The following is a 9,316-nucleotide window of genomic DNA, read 5'->3' as shown; positions in this document are numbered from 1 at the left end:
ATACGTCGCAATATATTTCTACGTCGTGATCGGGGAAACGTATTTTCTTTAACCGTAGCGCGGATGTACCGGAGTTGACGATGTTGCTTAGTTCTTTGTCGGCTTCTTGCGCGGCGGCGAGAGCTCGATGGTCCACAGACTTTCCTATCGCTTCGATGCGTGACAGAGCGTCGGCAACATTATTGTCTAACCCCTTGATATATCTTATGTCGGTAGTGAATTGTCCGATGTAATCTAGTTGCCGGAATTGTCGCGGCGAACACTTATCAGGATCTTGGTTGAACGCATATGTAAGGGGTTTATGATCGGTGTAAATTATAAAATTTCTCCCTTCAATGGCGTGTCGAAATCGCTTTACCGCAGTGTACATAGCGAGTAATTCGCGGTCGTACGCGCTGTACTTTCGCTGCGCGGAGTTCAACGGTTTGGTAAGGAAACCTAACGGCTGCCAAGAGTCGTTGACGCGTTGCTGGAGGACCGCTCCTATTTCATAGTCGGATGCGTCTACCGCGAGGCTAACAGGTGCGCCAGGTATCGGATGCGCTAACATCGTGGCGTTAGCGAGGGCGCGTTTCGACTCGCGGAAGCTGGCTTCGGATTGCTCTGTCCATTTGATGGGCGCGTTGCCCTTTTTTCCTCCTTTTAATAGGTCGTTTAGGGGTTGAAAAATTTTTGCGGCCCCCGGTATGAAACGTCGGTAGAAATTAATCATACCGAGGTACCTGCGTAGTGATTTAACGGTCCCGGGGAGCGGTACTTCTACAATAGCGTCAACGCGTTCGGCTAGCGGCTTTATCCCGTCGGCGTTTACGGTGTGTCCCAAGAATGTGATTTCGTTCACACCGAATTCGCACTTTACTGGGTTGATGACTACGCCATACTCGTTTAAGCGTTCAAACAAAATCCGAAGGTGTTCGCGATGTTGTTCTTCGGTTTCGGATGCGATTAAGAAATCGTCTATGTAAGCGAACACGAAGTCCAGACCACGGGTAATTTCGTCAACGAATCTTTGACACGTTTGCGCGGCGTTTCGAAGCCCAAACATCATGTTGGTTGCTTCGAAAAGTCCGAAAGGTGTCGTGATCGCGGTTTTCTTAACGTCTTCTGGCGCGATCGGGATTTGGTGGTAAGCGCGGACAAGGTCGATTTTTAAGTAGACACGCTTACCGTACAGATGTTGCGCGGAATCTTCGATATGTGGTGGGGAGTACCTGTCGGGTATGGTGCGAGCGTTCAACGCACGATAGTCGCCGCATGGTCGTAGACTTCCGTCCTTCTTTGGGACGACATGCAGGGGTGATGCCCATGGACTCTTCGATGGCCGCATCACTCCTTGCTCGATCATTGTTGCGAAATCCGCCTTGACTTGCTTGAGACGATCCGGTGCGAGACGTCGAGGTTTACTGTAGACGGGTGGCCCGGGTGTGGTTTCAATATGGTGTACCACACTGTGTCGGATTTTCTCTCGTCCGAAGGCCGGTGGACGAGTTAGATCCGGAAACTCCGCCAATAGTCGATGGTAGACCGATTCGCCGATTACGGTTTTGATGGATATTTCTTCCGTCGTGGCAGCGTATCCCCTTGTTGATAATTGGGTTGTCGTGTCGAGGAGTTGTTTGTTTCGCGGGTCCACGAGCAACCCATAATGGCTTAAAAAATCTACGCCTATGATAGGCGTTTGAACGTCAGCAATTACGAAGTTCCACTCGAAGGCTCGTCTTAGGGACAGGTTAAGGCCAATCGTAGTGGTACCATACGTTGCGATGCGCGTCCCCAGTTGGCCGCGAATAGTTCGTACGCGTTTTTCTTGACGTGCCTATGGATTTTACTGCGGGGGTATACGCTGATGTCGGCGCCGGTGTCTACAAGGAAAGAGATCTTCGTTCCCTTGTCCGTAACGAAGATGCGGCGGGAACTCAGGCCGTCGTCTTCTGCCGCGTCTACGGACGGCTGGTCTCGTTTCCCGACTTCCACGTGCATGGGAAACGACAGCTCCTCGCGCGTTCTCCGAACTTTGCATGATAGAAACACAGACCGTCTTGCCGTGGCCGATCTCGCGAGCGCGAACGTCGGTGGTATCGCGAACGCGAGCGTGATCGTGATCGTGGTCGACGATGATTAATCATGCTCAACGCGTTCATCTGTGCCTGCAACTGTGATATTTGCTCGCTCAACACGTTGATTGCGGCGGCCATTGGTTCGTATACTCCAGCGTTTTGCGCTGGTGGGTCCATTACTGCCGTTACCCGGGCGGTGCGCTGAAAATCCTCCGTGAATTCTTCAGCGATCAGGTCCGCCTGCCGCAATAACCTTTCTGGGTCCGAATCGTCGACTGCCGCGAGGACACGCCTGATGCGGGCGGGTAATCGGTTCCTCCACAGCGTGAGGGTAAAATCATCGGGCGTGGCGGGGCTGGAGAGTTTTTTTAAGTGTTGGTAAAACTGGGATGGCTTTCTATCTCCCATCTCCTCGCTTTCCACCAACTTCTTTATCCGAGTCGCGTCCGTATCGGATAATTTGCGAATGAGCGCATGTTTTAATTTCTCGTAGCGTCCGATGTCCGGAGGGTTCGTCATTAGGTCTTCGACGTCCTGGAGCTGTTGATCGTTGAGACATTTTGCCAGCGTCACGTACTTAATGGTGTCTTCCGTAATTCGCGCTGCCTCGAATTATCTCTCCAGAAGGGCAAACCATGCCGCCGTGTTCGTGGGTAGCAGTGGAGACATGCTGATCACCTGGCTGGCTATGGTTCCCTGTGTATTACTTTCCATCGTCGCGGTGCACTCAAAATCGGTGGTTAAAAACGATAGCACTATCACGGTCACCTCTTTCACTAAATATCACGTTAAATCACGTCGGGGTCACCAGTTTGAGGTGGTATGGTGATGGGTGCGTAAGGAACTACTCTTGGTGTTTTTAACGAACAATAGTTTAATTAGAACTAATCAACAATCAGAGTTAACAATTAACAACTAACAATTACACTTAACAGACAATAGGTAACAACTAACAAATAACGATAGACACCGAGAGATCATTCGACGCGTTGCTATGCAAATAGTACCGAGGAGTTACACATTTAATGGCGCAAGACAGACTGACTCTGCTTTTGTTTCGGATCGCGCAGATTCTTCCCTTCGTAGCCCATCGATATCCCCCACTAGCGTGCATTCATTAGATGTGCCGCCAGTGCTGGCACGTGTATGCTCTTCCGAGAATTCGGCGGAAAGAGTGTGAAGATACCGATGGTACATTGGGCACGTCGGTGTTGCGCTTTGGCGGCGTCGCGCTTTGCATCCGGAGCCGTTGAAAAGTTCCGTGGCCCGTGCCGCCACAGATCTATAAATTTTAATATATTATACAAAATTATTCAATTAGTTTTCATTATTAGAGCAGCAATCAGTACATGTTAACAACAAAATTATGTACCATATCGTCGTTCACTGCTATGGGTATTTGGGGTCTTACAAAAAAGAGAGGTGACAACGAAGCAATCATAACTACAAAAGAAGTTCTAATAGCAAAAGCCGATGCATTATACGAGCAAGAACAATACCAGGAAATACATGACCTTCTAATAAATTATAAAGTAATGACATTATGTATATCACTTATAAATGTAGATAATAAAATTGAATATTTTTATAGGATAGCGGTGATATTGAAATTATATGGCGTTTGTGTAGAGCAATGTATAAATTGTCTAAAATTGTGAGTGAAGTGGATGGAAAGAAATTAATTTTCGAAGCTTATGATTTAATACTTGAAGCACTTGAGATAAAAGAGGATAATTGGGCTGCACACAAATGAGCATCGATTCTCCTTAATTCTAAGACTCTTTATGAAGGAGTAAAAGCACAAATAAAAGAGTCATATAATATTAAGAAACATATGCTGGTATATTTCATGATAATATATATATATATATATATATATATATGTCGGAGATGAAAGAACACCGGAGCCTTTGGAATTTTGGATAATCCCGCAACATTGTAACCTAGAGTCTACTATAGCTGTAATTGAACAATTGTAGTTATTCAACCCGATTGTAATTATTCGAGAATTGTGATAATGAGCTTGGGCTCGAGGCGACAGTCAGTCGCCGAACGTAGCCGCGGTCACGGGATGAACGCTTTGCCTAACAAAGGTATGGAGTAATTCTATAGCTCTCCTTAAAAGAAATATTTGTGGCGACACGCGACAGTAAACATTCCAACGGTTTCTGTCCCGTGGCTCGCCACGTGCAGACCCTATTCTTCGAGTAAGATGATTGCCAGATGTCGATGCGTCTCCGCAGTACATGTTCGGCTAGCCCGAGGGCCCGTTATAAATCTTAAGGTTTAGTTAACTAAAGTCCTTCAAACGGACAAACGGTCTTTGTCCCAACTACGGGAAGATAGGGGAGACATATTTTTCAACGAGCGGCGTCTCCCACTAACAACTTTCCCTCGAGGGCGGCTAGCATCCTTTTCTAACCACCGATATGGAGATTGACCAATTAGCAGCAACGTCAATTTCCCTTACTTTCTGAACGAAGGCTTTTCTCGACGAATCCGATGATCTCGTATCCTTAGACACACCCCGTTATAGTTTTCCTGTGTGGCATCATCGGGACGGGAAAGGCATTCTCGCTCGCGATCTCATCGATCAAAGAGTAACGCTTTCGCGATCAGTGATTATTCTCAGACTTGGACTTTGTGAGTACGTTCTGTTGTCATCCCGTTGGCCGCGGATTCGTTATTTAGCCCGAGAGCATCGTCACTAGTGTCGCGAGTGCCGAACCGCCGTGATCAATTCTTAAGACTGTAATAATTCTATCATTGTAATAAACTACGCCTGTGTGTACCATATCAATGGCTAATCCTCGAGAAGATTCATTTGACGCCCACAACCCCATTTCCAGTGATGATCCGACATATATATATATATATATACTTATAAATATTTCATTCCCTGACACAATGTCAAGCAATTGTATCGAATATGTTTAATGTCGCAGAGAGCAATGGAACTAAATCCAAAAGAACCAACACTTATGTACGTGCTTGGTACTTGGTGCTATCAAGTTTCTGATTTAACATGGTATCAAAGAAAAATTGCATCTGTAATATTTGGAGAACCGCCATCTTCATCATTCGAGGAAGCTCTAAAATATTTTGAATCTGCAGAGGAAATTGATCCCAATTTCTATAGTCAAAATTTATTAATGTTGGGAAAAACCTACTTAAAATTAAATTAAAAAGAGCTAGCTACGAAATATTTAAAAATGGCCCTTGATTATCCTGCAAAGAACGAAGATGATCGAGATGCTAAACAGGAAGCGCAGAAGTTGTTAAAGAAATTTTAACAAACTGGACAGAAGTTATAACCTATTATATGATAAATTGGAATTGAAGGGATAGAAGGGATAAAGAAAAATTTAGAATCTATCTTTTAAGTAGAAGTATAAAGTTTATTTACTATAATGTACAATACAACTTATGTGTGATGAGCCTGTTATAGACAACATCTATTTACAGTTCCCAAGTAAAGTAAGTAGTAGTTCCCATATGAAGTAGTCCCCAAGTCTAATTAGTTTAGCGATCAGGAGAGTATTCTTCTTCTTCTTCTTCTTCTTCTTCTTCTTGTTCATCTTCATTCGTATTCCTGCGACGCCCCAGAATTGCTTCTGCTTGCAACCTGGTGAGCAACTGGAGATATGGACGTGCTGCTGGGCTGCCTGATCTTCGTCCCGTCCTTCCCGTCAGATGGTATAAAAGGTAGCGATGCAGGCCAAATTCCGAGATGAATTCACCACATGGGCAAATAAAGCTCACCATAACGTAATTCGGTGGTAAACTGTCTGGAGATTGTGTTCTGATGTGCAAGCTATTGTAACCAAGCGGGCACTCTCCCATCGTTTTGTTATAAGGCACGATCTGGAAAAATAAAATTAAGATAGGTAAATGAAAAATAAATAAATAATAAATAAGGAAATAAAATAAATAATTTCAAACAAATTGTTTGAAAAATCAGTGGAAGAAACGATTTGAAGGAAATAAAATACTTACTGCTCCAAGTGTGGTGAAGATGTATAAGGACGCTTTCAATCGCGAAGCGCTTCCAAACGTGAAGAACTTTCGAACTCGAAGTACTTCCAAATGCGAAGAAGAATCTGGAAAAATAAAATTAAGATAGATAAATAAAAAATAAATAAATAATAAATAAGGAAATAAAATAAATAATTTCAAACAAATTGTTTGAAAAATCAGTGGAAGAAACGATTTGAAGGAAATAAAATACTTACTGCTCCAAGTGTGGTGAAGATGTATAAGGACGCTTTCAATCGCGAAGCGCTTCCAAACACCAAGAACTTTCGAACGTCGAGAATTTTCAAACGTCAAGAACTTCGAAGCGTCAAGAACTTTCAAACGTTCTGTTCGATAGTCGAATTGGGAATGTGATCTCCGAGCTAGTTGTCGGGCTTATATAGACGCCATTTCGCTTCATGTTTGCCACCATTGCCTGGGTTAAGTCTCTTAAGGGGGCCCCCTTATTAACAGGCTGGTAAAGCCTAAGCAGTTGTTCATTTGTTTGGTGTATGAAACACGGTTTAAAGGACAGACGTATTGTGCAGCAGGTATGCGAAACCTTCTTAATTACGGAAAGTCCGAGAATGCTTCTGAGAATATACAATGACAACAGAGTTGGGGGAAAGTGCGATTCTTATTTATTTTTGCCCCTTTAATGAGGGTCATAACACCGGTCCGCACCTTTGTTAGACGGATCGCCCGTCCCGTTGACCGTGGCTACGTTGGGCGGCAGGCTGTCGCCCCGAGCCAAAGTTCACCGTCATGAATCCCGAACAGTTACCATCTGCTTGGATAACTGCGATTGTTTCATTACGGCTATAGTAGACTCTAGATTACAATGTTAGGAGGTTCGGAGGGGCCCCGGCGTCCTTTCGTCTCCGACATATTGAAACATTGAACGATACATCTACCATCGCCTTATTATTTCTTATGCATTAATTACACAATCGTCGTATTAAGTATATAGTAAGTACAGCAGAGAAATATTTGATCGATATAGTTGTCGGTCGCTTGAGCTATTCCGATGATTATATTGTAAATATCGTTGGCTTTGAATATATTTTATCATCAAGGGACAGCTTCTTATTGTTGGTATTTGGCGGAGGGTTACGATGACGAGTGGTAAACTCCTTCTAGGTAGGTTCAGGGAGAGGACAAGAGGTAGCTATATAATTCAAAAGCATTAATAGTTCCCGTTTTCCTTCTGCTTGAAAGAATGATTTATTGTCATTAGCCGATTTTGCGAAAATTTGTTGAAAAATTTGCGGCTAATTTTCCCTTCAAAGTGTTCCAAAAAAGTGAAAAATTGAAATTTCGAAAAACCCTCCCAGCGTTACCTGGGGAAAACTGTTACCTAACGAATGAACTTTGAGTTTTTGATTTCAGATGATGCAGCACCAAGTTATGAGCAATTCTACTTTTTTCCGAGACACGTCCGAATAATTACTGCCATTGCCGTATTTTTTAATATTTCTCCGTGAAAATTTTATACAATATTCTTCGAATGTCATACTTTAATGTACTATTGGTTTTAATAAAGAGTATCTACAGCCAATCTACCTAAAAAGTTTTGATAAATTCCCATATATCGCGTTATTTCTGTTCGTACTATACCAGGATGGACGGCATTCACTGTAACACCAGTTCCTATATGACATAAAAAATAATGCTTTATCGATTGTATTATTTATTCAAAAATAAATTTTATTTTCTGTTAAAATGACAAAACCTTTCAATTTATTTGCCAATTCCTTTGTAAATAAAATATTAGCTAATTTGCTCTGTGCATATGCTTCGCCAGGCTCATAGGTTTTCTCATTATTCAAATCGTCGAATTTAATTTTGCCACGCTTGTGTGCACTACTTGAAACATTTACAATCCTTGATGGTGCAGAATCTTTTAAAGTGTCTAACAATAAATTTGTTAGTAATAAGTGTCCTATATGATTCACACCAAATTGCAATTCAATTCCTTCTTGGGTATACATCTTAGGACATCTTATTACTCCTGCATTATTTATAAGAATGTGAAGCTTTCTTTTCTTGTGTTCTACAATGGAAACAGATAATACAAATTATGCTATAGATCTATTGATTTAGATATAATAAGTTCAGGAAGAATTTCTTCCCAATTTAGTATTCAAAAATAGATGAACACTTTATACATATAACAAAGCTATGTTATTTCATTTCATTTCATACTCTAACATAGGATATGGTATATATCTTTCTTAAATTGCTCTGCAAAATCCCTAATACTTTTTTGAGATGCTAGATCACATGGTCTACAATAAACATATTTATTGCTACTTTCTACTACTATGTCACGGCGTGTCTAAAAAAATGATCATTAATTTTATAAGGTTTTGAAACAGCCGCAAACATTTTTCTAAATAAATAAAACTGCACCAATAATTAACGGCAATTTTTTAGAAATAATCAATAGCATTAATTATCAATAATTTAGTAAAACATTGTACGATTTGTTTTTTCCTTCAAGTAATATACAATGTAAACGGCATAACTGAATTTGTAACAATTCAATCATGAAACAAATATACAATAGATTTTGATAATATTGATTAAAATGCAATAGTCCATTTCTATATATTATAATTTTTCTTAGTTTATTGTCATTGTTAATTTATATTATTTTAATCATAATTAATCATAATTCATCATAATTAATTCGGATTCTGTTTCGAATACATGTCAAGTCATGGATATGGATGATTCAAAATAAAGAGCGAAATTTAATACTCAGAAACGTGTAATGTATTTATCGCAAATATAAAATTCTATACTTTATATTTTATATAATTGATCGTATTTGATCGTATCAGACAGTAACAGAAAATAGATGAAGACACACACACACGCGCGCACACAACATCTTTACGATAAATCGAATTGAAAATATCGAGTTTTCAGTATCGAATCTGTCAATGCTGTTAATGTTTGCGTACTTTATTCGATTCTCATCTGACGTGGAATTTTCTAATTTTGCTGTCAGAATTACATCTGTCATAATTAATCAAATCTGAACACGTTGTATATTGTACAAATTTTTTATTTTTTTCTGTAAATACTATAATTTAATATGTCGTTACGGAGAGCGTTATTCGTTATCAGAGATATAAAAGTATTACAAAGAACGCTTATTCATAGAAGATTTCAATTCACACATTTCAAAGGTTTGGAATTATATCTAAGCACGATTTTATTTTTTATTACTTTTCTAT

General features: G+C 40.8%; 1 pseudogene; it reads left to right on the top strand.

Moving 5' to 3' along the window:
* Positions 1–3,327: 3,327 nt before the first annotated feature.
* Positions 3,328–5,483, top strand: LOC117241047 (annotated as a pseudogene).
* Positions 5,484–9,316: the final 3,833 nt, after the last annotated feature.

This window comes from Bombus vosnesenskii, unplaced genomic scaffold, assembly GCF_011952255.1.
Source record: "Bombus vosnesenskii isolate JDL3184/JDL3185 unplaced genomic scaffold, Bvos_JDL3184-5_v1.1 scf7180000015203, whole genome shotgun sequence".
NCBI classification, from domain to species: domain Eukaryota; kingdom Metazoa; phylum Arthropoda; class Insecta; order Hymenoptera; family Apidae; genus Bombus; species Bombus vosnesenskii.
The sequence above is the reverse complement of the archived record's forward strand: the minus strand, read 5'-3'. Positions and strand labels throughout refer to the sequence as shown.